Consider the following 18,188-nt stretch of genomic DNA (forward strand, 5'->3'; position numbering starts at 1 on the left):
CAAACAGGCTTCTTACCCTGGGGCCCCCTTTACTCCTTAAGCTTATTCTTTTGCCACAAACAATATTGGGACCCAAAGACAGAGCCAGCACTACTTACAAATTTAAAATCACTAGGCAAGGTACAGTGAATCAAACAAACTTCACTCCTACTTTACATTTTCAAATCCGTTTGCCCTTACTAGAATAGGTTTGAACTTGCCTCACAATAAGGTAATAAAGGCAAATGGATTTTAAAAACTTGGGCAGAGAGGAGCTCTGGGAAAATCTAGTTGTCAACACGTATCACCCTGATAGGGCGTTATTTAAAGTATCCATTTATTAGCAAGTTCACTTTTGTTTTGTTTTGTTTTTTAAAAACTTTTTATTAGGTAAAATTTGAACATGCACCAAAAAATAGAATCAGATGATGAATCTTGGGACTAGCTGCAAGTTCACTTTTAAAGCGTTGTTGCCACCCACATCCAGACAGCTGAGGGAGGCTGAGACGGAGATCTGTGTCCCTCCAGGGCCTGTGCTCCGATCACAGATAGCAAATGTCAGGGAGGAGCTGGCCAGGGAAAAGCCGCCACAGCCGCCGGAAAGGGCTCTGTCCCTGGGGAGGTATGCTCCTTAGCAGCTCTGTTCGGTAACTCGGTGGCAGGGAAGGAGATGGGGTGGTGGGGGTGGGGGTGTTGCTTTCCTTTTGAAATGAGATTCCATGGCCCCGAAACTATGATTCCCTCCCTCACCCTTTTTGTTTGTGTTGTTCTTGCCTTGGGGATGCAAAGTGCTGTCAACGTGAGCTTCCCCAGCCACAGGGACAGGATCTGTCTAGATGGGGCCACCAGAGGCAGCTGCTGTGTTTCGGCTCCACTGCAGCACACACGGTGACACGGAAGGCCTCCATTTCTGATCCATGTATCCAGTAAGACTTTTGGAAACCCATCCCAGTTTTGTGGGGTTTGGGGGTGTGTGAATGAGTGTGTGTGTGTGTTGGGGGCGCAACAGGGAGGGGTGGTCACGTGACAGTCTTTCCAATCTGGATCCCAATTAAGCCGACACCAGCCAAAAGAAGAAATCAACGAGTGAAGTGACCACTTGGCCCTGGCCTTGCAAAGCACTGCAGAGTCCGAAGCCCTAGCAGGGTGAGCCGAGTGCTCCCTGGGAAGAGGAGAGCCGAGGACACTCTTCGCCCCTGCTTGCCACTGGGGGCCGCAGTCACCTTCAGCATAGGGGAGTGGGGAGACGCGAACCCCGCAGGTGGCTCCGGGTTCTGGGCTCCCTCCAGCGCGCAGCTTCGGCTCTCTTTCTCCTCGGCGCTGCAGCCGCGACCTGGGACCTAACGGACACCGCCTTCCCGGGGCTCCGGCGGCGCTCCGACTCCCACTTTCCTCCGCCGCAGCCTCTGGCAGGGCACCCCCTTGGCGCGACGCCGCGCCCCTCCCCGGGACCGCCCCCTCGGTCCCCCAGGGTGCGCGCAGTTGCTGCCCGTGCGCCCAGCCAGCTTGAGCGCCCCGGGCGGGCGGCGGTGGAGAAGCCCAGCCCAGCTCTCCCCAGCCGCGTTCCCGGCCCGCGCTGCTCCCAGCCTGCAAGCCCATGACGTGGCGACGTCGACCGAGACACAAAGACCGAGGCTGAGACCGCCAGGGGTTGAGGGTGAGGCCGCGTCCCGGGGCCGCTGGAGCGCGGGCGTCATGCGAGCCTGTCCCGGCTGCGCACCGCCCCAGAGGAGTCCGAGCGCCCGCCTCAGCCGCGGCGCGCTGGCCCTGGCCGGGGCTGCAGCCAGGTGGGCGCCGCGCGTGTGAGCGCAGACCTGGACCCGGGCGGCGGAGGCGAAAGTCGCTCCATCCCCGGGGTGCAACCCTGGGCGCGGAATCCGGGCTGCCAGGTGACAGTGACCAGCTGACTCTGGAGCCTACCGGAGGCGCGGCATCGGAGGCCGTGCGGACCACTGCCGAACAGCCGCTGGAGACCCGCAGAGAAGCGCGGGCCCTGCGTCCGGGGCGCCTCGGAGGTAAGTTGGGAGAGCCCGGGCCCGGCGGAGGGCGGGAGCGCACGAGTGTGTGTGTGTGTGTGTGTGTTCGCGGTGTGCCCGCGGCTCGGTGCACACGCGCGCGGGTTGTAAAGTCAGGAGCTGCGGGAGCGCCTCCCTACCTCTGCTTGGCTCCGGAGCATTGCGGGCCACGGAGGTGTGGGGGCCCTTGTCGCTGCGCTCAGGGCAGCGGCGGAAAAGGTGTGTGCGGATGCGGGGCTGGGCCGCACCTGGTGGACAGAGCAGGGATTCGGGAAGAGAAGCCACGGAAGAAGATCATGCAGTTTGGGGCAAGTTTTCCTGGTTGAAAATCGCTTCAGGAAACGGTGTTTTGAGGGTTAAATATGTGAGCTATCTGTGCAAAAAGCCTGACACATCAGGCGCGAAGTAAGATGGAAAGCTGGACAAGCCCCAGACGGACCGACCGGTGCATCCAATTCTTAAATTGAGATTTCCAGTCGCGTTAACGTGGAATGGGATCGTTGTTCTTCCCGAGGGTTTGATAAGGATGCTCAACTTCACCTGTCAGAAAACACAGGAGCCGGGCCTGGCCCGCGGGGAGCGTAAGCTCGCTCACACGCCGTCCAACTCAAGCAAATGCAGCATGCCCGACCTGCTCTGCCGCCATCCCTCCGAAAGCGATAATTTCCCTGGGCTACCGAATCCATCAGAGTAATCATTTGTCCCCTCGCCGGCGGTGCGGGGAGCGTAACATTTGAGTAGCCTAACTCTCACAGCGCGCACTCCAGCATTGTTTTGCTGGAAGATTGTTACTGTTACTGTGTTAAGCGGCTGGTAGCCTGTGTTAAGCAGCAGGGAAGGTAAGATTGTGTTCAGGTGCTCTTAATTCAGTGGGAATTAAGTTATGCTTGGTGAAGACCTAAGGAGAGGAAAAATCCAGAGTTTCTGCTATAAACAATATATATCTGTCTTAAAGGCTTCTCACCCATTTCTGTTGTGGATGGAGCCATGCCGCCACCCCTGCGGCTGTGGTTGGAGGCCTCATTGCTGGGCTCTGCAATTTTATGCTCTGTGATATTATGCGTGGCATGAAGAGTTGCTAGGAGGAGTGTGGCAGCAGCTTATGTGGCCAGTTATGCACCCTTTATTCCAGCAAACGAGCTGCCACTGCTACTTCTCTCTCTGATGGAGAGGGACGGTAAATGGCCCTTCCTTGTCATTTCTCAGACACCAGCATCACTGGGCCCGCCCTGCAGGTGGAAGCTAGCCCACTGCTGTGGCCACAGGATGTCTTTTGAAGTGACCCTCATTGAGAGCCTGGCGGCAATATTTTGGGTATTGTTGAAATAAGAGAAGTGGATTACAGAGAGTAGGATGCCTGGAGTTGTACAACACCCCTTAATGGGTTTTCCTCTTGTGTATCAGAGGAGGGTAGAGTAGGAGACGGTGGTGAGTCTGCAGAGAGAGCAAACTTAGAGATTTTCTCAGGCTACTGGAGCCTGGAGGGAAAACCTTAAATGTCTGGTAAATAAAGTCTGATTTTTTATTGCGTGCGTGTCTGAGAGACTTGCATAGATCAGGGAGTATGTGAAAATAAATGTCAGTTGCCAGAGAAGGAATAGATCAAACAGTTTATTTGCATTTCTGATGAGTTTGGTGAGGAAGTGTATAGCACTTAACATTTGGAAGGCAGACAAAAGGTTTTGTTGTTGGTGTTATGTTCCTTTTGAATTTTAGATACATAATGCCATTTTTTTTTCTGGCCAATGTTCCAGGCAAAATTGATGTCTTTCCAGTTTCTAAAACCCATCATATTTATGAACTCTCTGATACTCTGTCTGAAACAGACGCGGTCCTGTGAGGTTGAAATATCTCTCCTGCCTCTATTCACAGCAGACGCACAGAACTGATCTGGGAATTTTCTCACTCAGGATTCCCAAAATGAGCCCTTTCTCAAATCTTGACAAACGTGCAGCAGAAGCCATTGTTGCAGTGATGGCTCTGTGCCTGCTGGGCAGGGATTCAATGGCCAGGAGAAGGCAGGGGAAGGCCCTGCTCTCTGCTCCAGCCAGGTGGTAATATGCATTCTCAAACTAGCTAGGAAAAGGTTCTAGATTCCTCTGTGAATATGTTGCTGAATCCCACTGATTAGCTTTTCCCACTGACAGACATTCAAATCTTTGTTTTTGGAGCTTCCTCTGCAGACTTGGTGTAAATTTCAAAAAAAGGAAAAGAAGGCTATGAAGCTTAAGACAGGCAGAGACAGTTGGCTTCCTACCTAGGCATGCTTCAAACTCACTATATGACCTTGGTAAATTATTTAACTTTAATGCATGCTTGTTTTCACATGTATAAAATGAGAGAGTATCAGACTAGATCATGGATTTGTTTCCCTCTTTTTCCCCTTCTCTAAGAGTAGAACCCTTTAAATTAAATCTTTTATAAAAGTTAAGTAGCTGGGAGCAGTGGCCCTCGCTTGTAATCCCAGCACTTTGAGAGGCCGAAGCGGGTGGATCACCTGAGGTCGAGAGTTCAAGACCAGCCTGACCAACATGGAGAAACCCCGTCTTTACTAAAAATACAAAAAATTAGCCAGGTGTGGCGGTGCATGCCTGTAATCCCAGCTACTCGGGAGGCTGAGGTAGGAGAATCTCTTGAACCTGGGAGGCAGAGGTTGCGGTGAGCCGAGATCATACCATTGCACTCCAGCCTGGGCAACAAGAACAAAAATCCGTCTCAAAAAAAAAAAAAAAAGTTAAGTATGCAAAACAGATTTAAGAGCAAGGGAGGGGCATAGCAGCCAGTTCACTCTCAGTGTGGTGCCTGAAGCACCCTTTGGAACCCCTACAGGCTCTTCAGAATTCAGTTTGAGAATCACTGGAAGTTTCTCTCTGCAATATGGCATATTCCCTCTCTGAGTGTTTCCAATGAAATGTTGTGGTCACCTAGTTCAGTGTTACAAATAAATTGTCATGTACCTGTAACTGATCCTCCTGGATGGCTAGCTAAACCCCTACAATGTCAGCTCTGGGAGGACCATAACTTTTTCAGCCCTGGACCTTCTGAGTCTAACACAGTGCCTGGCATGTAAGTAGGTGCTTAGTAAATGCTTATTGAATGGATTAAGAAATGAAGAGGGAGTAAAGTTATTCTGGCAGACCAAAGACTGGTGGATGATATACTATGGTGGAAATCTTAGGAGAGCAGGGACTTTGATTTATTTGTTGCTATATCTCAAGTGCCTGGCATGGGCAGATTTTGACTTATTGTAGGAAGTCCTTTAAAATAATTAAAGTTAATACTGGGAATGGATTGCCCCAAGAGGGGATAGAAGCATACATATGGTGGCTATTAATTTTGTTCTTAAAGATTTTGGCTGTCTCTGCTTCTGGACACATGGTAAGATTGCATTTTCCTGTTAATTTGAAATTAGGTATGGCCATGTGACTTGTTTGGCCAGAAAGTACATGAACCTTTAAGAGTCAGCAGGTGCCTCACCATGTTCTCCCTTATCCTCTGTTTCAGTGGTAGTTAAGTCTCCAGAAAGTGGCTGCTCCTCCCTCAGCCTGGGTCTGGGATTGAGGATGACGTGGAGCAGAGCTTCTTGCTGACGCATAATGGACATGTAGCATTGATAATAAACAAATTGAAATCTGGGGATTATTTGTTGCTGCAGTGTAACCTAGCATATGTGACTGATGCAACATGTAAAGAACCTAGGATCATACTGGCTGCTGATCAGGATAGCAGTGTTATCCAGGAAGGCCAGTCCTTGCTGAGACAGGGCTTCGTGGGGATCAGGACCTGTGTATGAGCACCACATCGTGGCATGTGACTGCCATTTTGCCTGGCTGGAGAGCTTATTTGGTAATATACTCAGGTTAGTCTTTTAGAGAAGGAACATGAAAACCGAAAGCCTGATGCACTAGCTATAATATGCTGATGTCATAGTTTAGCGAGAAGCAAGTGAATCTGATAAATGTGTTCAGTGATTGGACAGAATTGTCCATTAAAAGCCAGATAATAAACAGAAGGTGCTTTGTGAGCCAAGAATGAAAGCCAGGGGAGTTAGTGGAATGAATTGAATGACTGTGTCGTAGGACTGTGACATGCCAATATATCCTTCATTGTCCAAGTTAGAGAACTACCTGCTCTATAGACTCCATGCAAATGCGTGCATGTCATTTAATATTGTCCTTAAAGCATGATTTATCGAACACAACTGTATGATTTTTCTGATGCTCTGATCATTGTTCCATGCCCTTAGCCAATGGGAGCTCACATGACAGAGTTTTCTACTGACGTGGCCTGTGAGAACTTCACACTGCAAAAACTCTCAGCCAGTGAGCCCTCCACTGTCCCCAACTTCAGTGTCTTACTCAATGTGTGTCCAATTCCCTGCACCCTTTCTTCCTGCCATTTACTTTGTGTCCTAGTGAACAATTTTGACCTTCAGTGGCTCATGTGATTACCCCATTGATCCCTCTTCAATAACACTGGGATCTTGAGGAGAAAAAGTTTTATTCGGGAAGCTAAACATGCAAGTTTTAGGGTTACTAGAGGAGGCTTCAAGTAACTAAGAAAACAAACAAACAAAGATCAACCAGTCACTAGGAACTGAAAGCTTTAGCATATCCTGGCAGCCTAAAAGACTGAACAGTGGTAAGGAGGCAAAACTTGGGAAACAACAAAAGGAGGCCTGTCTCAGGCATGGAAATTGAAGAAGATGAAAGTCTTTTGGCTACATGAGTGCAGAATGGGGAGGAGTGAGTAGGTGTGGGTATGGGTGGGTAGTGATTGGATGTGAGTGAGTAGTGATTGATTGAGTGTGAGTGGGATAGGTAGTGAGTGGATGTGGGCAGTGATTGGGTGTGGGTGTGGGTGGATAGTGACTGGGTGTGAACTTGGGTGGGTAGTGAGTGAGTATGAGTATAAGTGGTTGCTGAGTGGGTGTGGGTGGGTAGTGAGTAGGTATGAGTGGGATAGATTGTGAGTGGGTAGAGGTGTGGATAGGTAATGAGTGAATGTGGGTGGGGTGGGTAGTGAGTTGGTGTGGGTGTGGATGGGTAGTGAGTGCATGTGAATGTGGAGAGGTAATGAGTGAGTGTAGGTGTGAGTTGGTAGTGTGGATTTTGGGTGGGGTAGGTAGTGAGTGTGTGGGGTGTGGGGTGGGTAGTGAGTGTGTGGGGTGTGTATGGGTGGTGATGAAATGTGGGTGGGGTAGGTAATGAGTGTGTGGGGTGTGGATGGTGTGGGTAGTGAGTGTGTGGGGTGTGGATGGTGTGGGTAGTGAGTGTGTGGGGTGTGGGTGTGTGTAGGTAGTGAGTGTGTGGGGTGTGGATGGTGTAGGTAGTGTGGGGTGTGGGGTGGGTAGTGAGTGTGTAGTGAGTGTGTGGGTGTGTGGGTGTGGGTGTGTGAGTGTGGGGTGGGTAGTGAGTGTGGGGTGTGGGGTGGGTAGTGAGTGTGTGGGGTGTGGGTGTGGGTAGGGAGTGTGAGTGTGGGGTGTGGGGTGGGTAGTGAGTGTGTGGGGTGTGGGGTGGGTAGTGAGTGTGTGGGGTGTGGGTGTGTAGGTAGTGTGTGGGGTGTGTGTGGGTAGTGTGTGGGGTGTGGTTGTGTGTAGGTAGTGAGTGTGTGGGGTGTGGATGGTGTGGGTAGTGAGTGTGTGGGGTGTGGGTGTGGGTAGGGAGTGTGTGTGTGGGGTGTGGGGTGGGTAGTGAGTGTGGGGTGTGGGTGTGTAGGTAGTGTGTGTGGGGTGGGTGTGTGTGGGTAGTGTGTGGGGTGTGGGTGGGTAGTGAGTGTGTGGGGTGTGGGTGGGTAGTGAGTGTGTGGGGTGTGGGTGTGGGTGGGTAGTGAGTGTGTGGGTGTGGGTGTGGTTGGGTAGTGAGTGTGTGGGGTGTGGGTGGGGTGGGTAGTGACTGTGTGGGGTGTGGGTGTGTGTAGGTAGTGAGTGTGTGGGGTGTGGGTGAGGTGGGTAGCGAGTGTGTGGGGTGTGGTTGTGTGTAGGTAGTGTGTGGGGTGTGGGTGGGGTGGGTAATGAGTGTGTGGGGTGTGGGTGGGTAGTGAGTGGGGTGTGGGTGGGGTGGGTAGTGAGTGTGTGGGGTGTGGGTGAGGTGGGTAGCGAGTGTGTGTGGTGTGGGTGGGTAGCCAGTGTGTGGAGTGTTGGTGTGGGGTGGGTAGAGTGTGTGGGTTGTGGGTGTGTGGGTGGGTAGTGAGTGTGTGGGGTGTGGGTGGGTAGTGAGTGTGTGGGGTGTGGGTGTGTAGGTAGTGTGTGGGTGTGGGGTAGTGAGTGTGTGGGTAGTGTAGGTAGTGTGTGGGGTGTGGGTGGGGTGGGTAGTGTGTGGGTGTGGGGTAGTGAGTGTGTGGGTTGTGGGTGTGTGTAGAGAGTGAGTGTCTGGGGTATGGGGTGTGTAGCGAGTGTGTGGGGTGTGGGTGTGTGTAGATAGTGTGTGGGGTGTGGGTGGGGTGGGTAGTGACTGTGTGGGGTGTGGGTGGGGTGGATAGTGAGTGTGTGGGGTGTGGGTGGGGTGGGTAGTGAGTGGGGTGTGTGTAGGTGGTGAGTGTGTGGTGTGTGGGTGGGGTGGGTAGTGAGTGTGTGGGTGTGGAAGGGGTAGTGAGTGTGTGGGGTGTGGGTGTGTGTAGATAGTGTGTGGGGTGTGGGTGGGGTGGGTAGTGAGTGTGTGGGGTGTGGGGTGGGTAGTGAGTGTGTGGGGTGTGGGGTGGATAGTGAGTGTGTGGGGTGTGGGTGAGGTGGATAGTGAGCGTGTGGGGTGTGGGTGGGGTGGGTAGTGAGTGTGTTGGTGTGGGTGTGTGTAGGTAGTGTGTGGGATATGGGTGGGGTGGGTAGTGAGTGTGGGTGTGGGTGGGGTAGGTAGTGTGTGGGGTGTGGTTGGGGTAGGCAGTGTGTGTGGGTAGTGAGTGTGTGGGGTGTAGTTGGGGTAGGCAGTGTGTTTGGGGGTGTGTGTGGGTAGTGATGAGATGTGGTTGGGGTAGGCAGTGTGTGTGGGTGTGTGTGGGTAGTGAGGAGATGTGATTGGAGTAGGCAGTGTGTGTGGGTGTGTGTGGGTAGTGAGATGTGGGTGGGGTAAGCAGTGTTGGTGTGGATGTGTGTGGGTAGTGAGATGTGGTTGGGGTAGGTAGTGTGTGTGAGTGTAGGTGGGTAGTGATGAGATATGGGTAGGGTAAGCAGTGTGTGTGTGGGTAGTGATGAGATGTGGGTGGGGTAGGCAGTGTGTGTGTGGGTGTGGGTGGGTAGTGATGAGATGTGGGTGGGGTAAGCAGTGTGTGTGTGGGTGTGTGTGGGTAGTGATGAGATGTGGTTGGGGTAGGCAGTATGTGTGGGTGTGTGTGGGTAGTGATGAGATGTGGGTGGGGTAAGCAGTGTGTCTGTGGATATGGGCGGGTAGTGATGAGATGTGGGTGGGGTAGGCAGTGTGGGTATGGGTGGGTAGTGATGAGATGTGGGTGGGGTAGGCAGTGTGTGGGTGTGTGTGGGTAGTGATGAGATGTGGGTGGGGTAGGCTGTGTGGGTATGGGTGGGTAGTGATGAGATGTGGGTGGGGTAGGCAGTGTGTGTGTGGGTATGGGCGGGTAGTGATGAGATGTGGGTGGGGTAGGCTGTGTGGGTATGGGTGGGTAGTGATGAGATGTGGTTGGGGTAGGCAGTGTGTGTGTGGGTATGGGTGGGTAGTGATGAGATGTGGGTGGGGTAGGCAGTGTGTGGGTGTGTGTGGGTAGTGATGAGATGTGGGTGGGGTAGGCTGTGTGGGTATGGGCGGGGAGTGATGAGATGTGGGTGGGGTAGGCAGTGTGTGTGTGGGTGTGAGTGGGTAGTGATGAGATGTGGGTGGGGTAGGCAGTGTGTGTGTGGGTATGGGCGGGTAGTGATGAGATGTGGTTGGGGTAGGCAGTGTGTGTGTGGGTGTGAGTGGGTAGTGATGAGATGTGGGTGGGGTAGGCAGTGTGTGTGTGGGTATGGGTGGGTAGTGATGAGATGTGGTTGAGGTAGGCAGTGTGTGTGTGGGTGTGAGTGGGTAGTGATGAGATGTGGGTGGGGTAGGCAGTGTGTGTGTGGGTATGGGTGGGTAGTGATGAGATGTGGTTGAGGTAGGCAGTGTGTGTGTGGGTGTGTGTGGGTAGTGATGAGATGTGGGTGGGGTAGGCAGTGTGTGTGTGTGTGGGTATGGGTGGGTAGTGATGAGATGTGGGTGGGGTAGGCAGTGTGTGTGTGGGTGTGAGTGGGTAGTGATGAGATGTGGTTGGGGTAGGCAGTGTGTGTGTGGGTATGGGTGGGTAGTGATGAGATGTGGTTGAGGTAGGCAGTGTGTGTGTGGGTGTGAGTGGGTAGTGATGAGATGTGGGTGGAGTAGGCCATGAGTATGTGGGATATGATGGCAGTGAGTCAGGGAATGTTCTCTGTGTTGTGTGAGACTGAGACGTGGGTAGTGTCGGATGTGGGTTAAGGTAGGTAGTCTGTGGGCTGGGTGGTTGGCTGTGGGCTCTCACTGTGCCAATGCCATCGGAGCGCTATGACAGATGGTTTACTGGTGCTCCCCTTCGTCTAGCCTGTTGCCCCTGCAGGCATGGCCAGGGTCTCATTTATATTTTTGTCCTGGTGAGGAGCACAGTGTCTGGCTCAGGTTGGGTGTTCCCTAGAGCTATTGGGTGAAAGATGGAAAGAACAAGGTGATTCTGAAGACGCTCAGCAGGGATGGGAGAGGCCTGACTCTGTAGTCACAGCAGGAAGGAAAAAGCATTAGATTATTTAGTTTTCCATAACCTCAGCCTGAGTCAACAGTATAGTATGGCCACCAAAAAGATCCTTAGCTGAAATTATGGTGTCTAGAATGAGGAATGGGACTCCTGTTCTTTTCTGCACTTCAAGGGAAGGAGACACAATGTGAGAAGTGCATGAGCCAACTGGAAATTATTTAAAGAACTATGGATCATTAGCCCCAAGGTGTATCTAGTCCAGAATTTCCCAGTTAGCCATCACTGCATCCACTATACCAGAACCTCTAGGGGAACTTATAAATGCATATTTCCAGGCCTCATCTGCTGAGTCAGAATCTCTGGGGTGAGGCCAGAGACTTGATTTATCCCCCGTATTTTACAAGGCTGTTGTGAGTTTCCCGCATAAGGAGAAGATCTGGGGTTTGACTTGAGTTTTTGAGTCAGAGACTGCACCTGGTAGCCTTCTCTCCATCAACCCAAAAGATGCAGGGAGCTGCAGCCAGGTCCTGAAGCAAATGGGAGAAATGGGATGTAAGACCCATCCTTAAATACTCGAAGAACTGCCCTTCGAAAGCGGATTTGGCTTCTGCATGTCCCTGGGGCAGGATGAGGACCAGTGGGTGCAACCGTGGAAGAGGCTGCCTTGGGAAATTGTGAGTGTTCCCTGTCTTAGGAGCCATCATGCCCAGGCAGGCAAGAGCAAAGGCCCTGGGCTGGAAGCAGGACTGGCATGTTTGGTTGGTCATAGAAGTACTTCATAAAATCTCCTTTCCGGTTCCCTCTGCCTGGGCTTTGCATCCCCCTTTCCCCGCTCCTCCCCACCACCCAGGCAGGCACGTGGTTTGCTCCATTGCCTCCTTCAGGACTACATTCAAAGGTATCTTTCCCCTATGCCTCCTCTGACCATCTTGTTTGCAGTTGTAATACCTCCCCTTGTTCTTTCTAACCCCCTTTTCTGCTTTTCTCCATAGCACTTTCTACTGTCTAATACACTCTAAATTTTACTTTTTCTATTTTGCTTATTATCTGTCTCCCCCACTAGATTATAAGCTCATGAGGGCAGGGTTTTTGTTTTGTTCATTGTCTGCCTTACACCCTGCTGTATTGCCACCAGCTAAGACAGTGCCTGACACGTGCCAGTTACAAAAGAAACATTTTTGAATGAATAATATGGATGTCTCATTTGACCGTGTTAGTAACCCCAGGAGGAGGAACTGATATCTTGATTTTATAGATAAGAAAATCAAAGATTAGAGATGATAATTTACTTCCTCAAATTCCCCTTGCCAGGATTTGTTTGCAAATCCTTTCTTCTTTATTTTTTATTATAAAATCACATATCTAGAACATTTAAATAAAACAGGCCTGAAATGAAAGGAAGAGAAAACCACCCAGAGACAATTATTAACATTTTAGTATTAATATATACAAAGGGCGAGTGTCTATAAAATTTTATGTCATAATACAACCAACCATTTAGTGGTATACTTTTTCACTTAAGAATACATCATTAAAAATTAAACATGCCAATAAATATATTTCTGCACCATGACTTATTAATGGCTACATGGTATTCTATCATACGGATGCACTGCAATTTATAGAACCCATTGTTGACTACAAAGATTATTGCTAATTTTTTCTTATTTTAAGCAACATTAAAGAGAATATATTCATAAATATAATCATATCTGATTATTTTCTTTAGATAAATACTTAGAAGTGTGGATTTGCTTCATTTCAAGGGTATGTGTATTTTTCAAGTTTTATTGTTGATTACTTCCTATAAGTCACATACTTCTCCAGCAATACATGTGAGTGCCTATTTTCCCTCATTCTCCCCACAGTGGTATGAGTATATTGATTATAGATACCATAACAAATATACTATACACTGATTATAAATAATATCAAAAACCCTTAATAATAGTCAAAACCCTTAGTCTTTAGTACTTTTCCACTTAGAAAGAAAACATTTTTATTTTCTTTAGATTTATAAATAATTAAGTAGTCAAATTGCTGTTTTACTTTGCTTTATTTATTATGATGTTGCACATTTTTCTTTGCCTTCCTTTGTAAATTAACCATTTGCTTCTTTGAATTGTTCATTATTTCTTATTCATTTTTAAGAGCTTTCAGTGAGATGCAAGAATTTTCTGCATTGTTTTTTCACTTGTTTTTTTTTTTTTACTGTTTTTTTTTTTTATGTTTACTGACATGGTAAGCAATTTTTATCTATCCAAACCTATCAGTCTTCGTCTTAATTATTTCAGCTTTTGGGATCTTGTGTGGAAAACCCTTTCACAACCTCAAATTATCTAAATCTTGACTCAAATTTTCTGCTTTATATTTCATCTGTAATTTACTTTTGTAAATGGCAAGAAGTGGGGCTACCCTTTTACCAGTTGATTTACCAATCATTCCAGTAGTATTTAAATAACAAAGTAACACATTTATGTTTATTGAATAAACCATTATTTTCTCATTGAGTTGAAAGGCCACCTTTAAAATATATTGACTGTTTATCTATATTTGGGTCTGCTACTTGTCTTTCTATTCTGTTCCATTGATTTATCTGTCAAAGTATAATAATAGGAGCTTTGTAGTAAGTTTTCATATTTGGCTATCCAAATAGATTTTTATTTTGACCAGAATTCTTAGATAATTAAAGCGAATAATTACTTAGTGTTACCTTTAACATGCATGGCCTTGCCCCATAATATGCAGCCATAAAAAATGATGAGTTCATGTCCTTTGTAGGGACATGGATGAAACTGGAAACCATCATTCTCAGTAAACTATCGCAAGGACAAAAAACCAAATACCGCATGTTCTCACTCATAGATGGGAATTGAACAATGAGAACACTTGGACACAGGAAGGGGAACATTACACTCTGGGGACTGTTGTGGGGTGGGGGGAGGGGGGAGGGATAGCATTAGGAGATATACCTAATGCTAAATGGCGAGTTAATGGGTGCAGCACACCAGCATGGCACATGTATACATATGTAACTAACCTGCACATTGTGCACATGTACCCTAAAACTTAAAGTATAATAATAATAAAAAAAAAACTTCCAACAAAACATAAACAATAGCAAAAAAAACTGCCTTGTGAATTTTCTTTGTGGTTACTGCCCATTTAGAGCCTTACTTATATAAATTTCCTTTTAGCTCTCTTTTTGGCAGGTCTCGGTAAAAGCAGATAAGTTGGGACTTGTTTATCTAGTGTTTTTACCTTATTTTAAAATTAGTACTTATTTTAAAAAATTAAGAAAAGTACATAAAATAACCCAGTAGACATCCATATACCAATGAAATTAAACGGATGTTAATGTTTTGTCATTTTTGCTTCAGTGTTTGTTTTTTGTTTGTTTTTAAAGAAAAGAATATGATATAGTTCAAGTCCCACCTACCACTTCTTTTGTTTTAATCACCTGCTACTCCCCGCATTGGTGAGAGAGGATTTCCACTCTAAGGTTACCGAGATGACTGAACACTTGACACCAACACTGAGCAAATGAGATGGACAGTGATTTATTAATTGCCTGTACTCACAGGAGGGCAGGGGGAGGACACCACAGGCCACACAGGGCCACACGGGGGCTGCACTTAGAAACAGAGGGAACAAACTGGCTGTGGGAGGCAGCCTTTGCTATAACAAAATGGTGAGGTGACCCCTGATTCCCACAAGAAGATGTGATTGGCTTGTTTGAATATTTCTGAGGGCTGGCAGGGAACCAGAAGCTGCCACTCGGGGTAAGTAGAATCTGTGCCTGGTCCCTTGATAAGAAGAGTGGTTTGGCTAGGGTACCTTATTTGCAGGAGTAGAGAAACTTGCAGTTTGGCCATTCAAAGTCCTCCTGGTTTCACCAGGTGTCAGGGCAGCACATCATATTGGGCCTTAAATGTAGGCCCTACACCACATCTTTCCTGCCCCTCCCAGAAACCGCTATCCCAAACCTGGTATATTTCATTTCCATATAGATTTTTGCATTCTCCTTTTTATGTATACATCCCTAAATAATCTATTTGAGGTTTTTTTTTCCAATTACATCAATGATATGATAGATCCATTCGCAACTTTTTCCATGCATTCTTAAGTTTTTGAGGTTTATCTTCAAATTTATTGTAAGTAAATTCATTCATATTAGCTGTTGTATAATATAAACTATGTGGATAAACTCATTTATTCCCCCACATTATTTTACTATTCAAAAGTGTTTGATAACAGTTTTGTCTCCTTGTGAACCTATGTGCATGCTTATCTAGGGTACCTCAAGGTAGATCTGGGGGGCAATAGGTTTTGATTATCTTGAGCTTCAACTATATTACCAAATTGCCCTCTAAAGTGATTCTCCCAATATTCATCCCCCCCAGTAGCATATAAAAACTGTTTGCCTGCATATTCAGCAATCCTTGGTGTTATATTAAATAAAACTTTCAAAAAATTGTCTATTGAATTTGTGGCTCTATCCCTGTTTTCATCCCTAATTTTGTGAAGTGCTGTATAATGTGATGTGTAACGTGAGCTCTAGACTTACAGTGTATAGTTAAGGCCTAGGTTCACACATGCCTTAGGCTGTGTGGCCTTTGACAAGTTACTGACCTGCTGTGTGCTGGAGAAAATTCAGCCATAAAATTAGGATCATATTAGTTCTTGTTTTGTAAGGTGATTTTGAGGATTAAATAAGTTAATCATTATAAAGTGTTTAGAACCTTTCTGGCACATAGTAAAGTTCTCCATAAATGTTACTTATGTTAATGTTGTTCCATTATTTATTCATGTCTCTTTTCTTTTCTTCTTTATCATTCTTGCCAGAGATTTCCAATTTTATTTGTTATTTCAAAGAATCATTTAGGTTTCGTTGATGGTAATGTTTATTTGTTTTCTACTTCACTAATTTTTCTCATAACATTAGTTGCTTCTTCCATTTTCCTTTGTATTTACTATACTGATTTTTTTCCCACTTCTAGAGTAGGATGCTTAGCTCATTGATTTTCAAGCTTTTATTCCACTATTTGTATTTATTACTGTAAACTTTCCTCTAATGATAGCTTTAGCTATAGTTTACAGCTTTGATATGTAGTATTTTCATTACATTTAATTACAATCATATTCTAATTTTTACTATGATTAATTTTTTGACCTATGGCTTATTGAGACCTATATGTTTAAATTTCCATGTGTTTAGGTGATATCTTTGGGTATATATTTGTTAATTTTATTACTTTATTGTAAAAAAAATCACTGCAGGATATAAATTCATTTTTTAAAAAGTTTGTATCATAATACGTGGCCAGCATTACTTGAAAAGAATGTGTATTCTTGGGTCCAGGTTCTCTACATGTATAGATCAAGTTTGTTAATTGTGTTGTTTTAGTATTTTTATATCAAATGTATTATTTTCTTTGATCACTCAGTTTCTTGAGAAAGATATGTTAAAATCTCTATGCATTATTGTGAATTTCATATGTTTCCTAGAAATTTTGTTAATTTTTGCTTCATGTATTTTTAAGGCTATATTATTGAGTGTCCATGTGTTCAGGATTATTTTCCTGGTGAGTTGTTTTTATTTATCATTTTGCAATAATTATTTGTATCCCTAATGATTTTTAACCTTAATATCTTTCTTATTTATGTTAATATAATAATAATGTTATAGCTCACACTTATTAGAGTGCTTATTGTATGCAAGGGACTATTACATAAAACAAATCATATAAAGTAGATACTATTATCATCCCCATTTTGCAGATAAGGAAACTAAAGTACAGAGAGACCTATAATGTGCCCCAGGGTAATAACTAATAAGTGCTCCAACTAATAACTAATAAATCACATAGCTTATAAGTAGAACAGCTTGTATTTAAATTTGGGCAATTTGGCTCCAGAGTTTAGAATCTTTAACTGTGATGCCATTTTGCCTGTAACAAACACTAACAATACTCTGATTTAGTTTTGATTGATAAATCTTATTTCATCCTTATACTTTCAATCTTTCTGTGACAGTTTTTTGTTTTTGCTTTTGTTTTTGTTTTGAGACGGAGTTTTGCTCTTGTTGCCCAGGCTGGAGTGTGCAGTGGCATGATCTCAGCTCACCGCAACCTCCACCTCCCAGGTTCAAGTGGTTCTCCTGCCTCAGCCTCCCAAGTAGCTGGGATTACAGGCATGTACCACCACCCCTGGCTAATTTTGTATTTTTAGTAGAGACAGGGTTTCTCCATGTTGGTCAGGCTGGTCTTGAACTCCCAACCTCAGGTGATCCACCCGCCTTGGCCTCCCAAAGTGCTGGGATTACAGGCGTGAGCCACTGTGCCCAGCCTGTGACAGTATTTTTAGGTATATCTCCTATAGGTAGTCTTTGCATTTTATTTTAATTTTTAAAAATCCAGCTTGAGAGTCATAGTCTTTTAACTGGTAAGTTTAAGCTATTTACATTTATTGTAATATGATGTATTTTGAAATATTTCTGTCATTTTATTTGTGATATTCATTAGTTATACTTCTTTATTTCTCTTATTTCCTACATTCTCTTAATTGACTGGGTTTTATTTGTTCCCTTGTTTTTTCTACACTGGTTTAGAAGTCCTGCATTAAGTTGTACAAATTCTTCCTGCTCTTTTAATAATTACTCATAACTTTTTTCTAATATGCATATTTGACTTAAAATTTAAATTTATTTAACATCTCTTTCTTCTTCCAGATAATATAATACTTTAAAAGTTTTAATTCTGATCACTCCCTCTCCTATTAAATTATTCATTAATAGTTTTATCGAGTTGATACATGATTAGAATGAACTATATGTTTATCACCTTATTTCCTCTGGATTCACTTTCTTTCCTTCTGAAGGAGCTTCTTTATAGTTTTTACAATAAGGAATATAAGTTATAAACTCTGAAACTATTTCTTTATCTTTACTTCTGAATAATAGTTTACATGGTAATAAAATTATCTGTATATTTTTTTTTCAGTATTTTAATGATTTTATTTCTATTTTTTAGTCTACAATTGTAGTCTTTAAAATCTGCTTTTAAGTTTATTCTATTTTAGGTAATTCAATTTTTTAGGCAAGTTTTTATTTTCATTTCTGGTATTCTTTAGTTTCAATATGATGTGTTTAGGTATCTAAGGGTGAGTTCATTATTTATATGTCTTATTTAGTATTTATATCACTCCTTGAGTTAAAAGATTCATGCTTTCAATTCTGAAACATTCTTATATATTATCACTTTTATCATCTTTCTGCCATTCTCTTTTCTCTCTCCTAGAATTCCAAATAGATGTCTGCTGAAACTTATCCTTCTATGCTCATGTCTCTTAAGCTTGATTTAATGGTTTTTGTTGTTGTTGTCATTGTTGCTGTTTTGTTTTTTGAGACAGAGTCTCACTCTGTCACTCAGGCTAGAGTGCTGTGATGCAGTCTCAGCTCACTACAACCTTTGCCTCCTGGGTTCAAGAGCTTCTCATGCCTCAGCC

The 18,188-nt window shown here is 45.2% G+C and overlaps 1 protein-coding gene across 5 annotated transcripts in view; it reads left to right on the plus strand.

The window, feature by feature from the left end:
• Nucleotides 1-18,188, plus strand: part of MINAR1 (membrane integral NOTCH2 associated receptor 1) — a 62,576-nt gene that overhangs the window by 19,102 nt on the left and 25,286 nt on the right. Inside the window, exon 1 of one of the 5 annotated variants that reach the window (XM_063716263.1) lies at nt 16,192-16,267. The exons of the other annotated variants lie outside the window; for them this stretch is intronic. The gene's annotated coding sequence lies outside the window, so the exon portion shown is untranslated. Of the gene's footprint in view, nt 1-16,191; nt 16,268-18,188 lie in introns of those variants that run through there. 5 annotated transcript variants of the gene reach the window in all.

Source organism: Pongo abelii, chromosome 16, assembly GCF_028885655.2.
Source record: "Pongo abelii isolate AG06213 chromosome 16, NHGRI_mPonAbe1-v2.0_pri, whole genome shotgun sequence".
In the NCBI taxonomy this organism is placed as follows: domain Eukaryota; kingdom Metazoa; phylum Chordata; class Mammalia; order Primates; family Hominidae; genus Pongo; species Pongo abelii.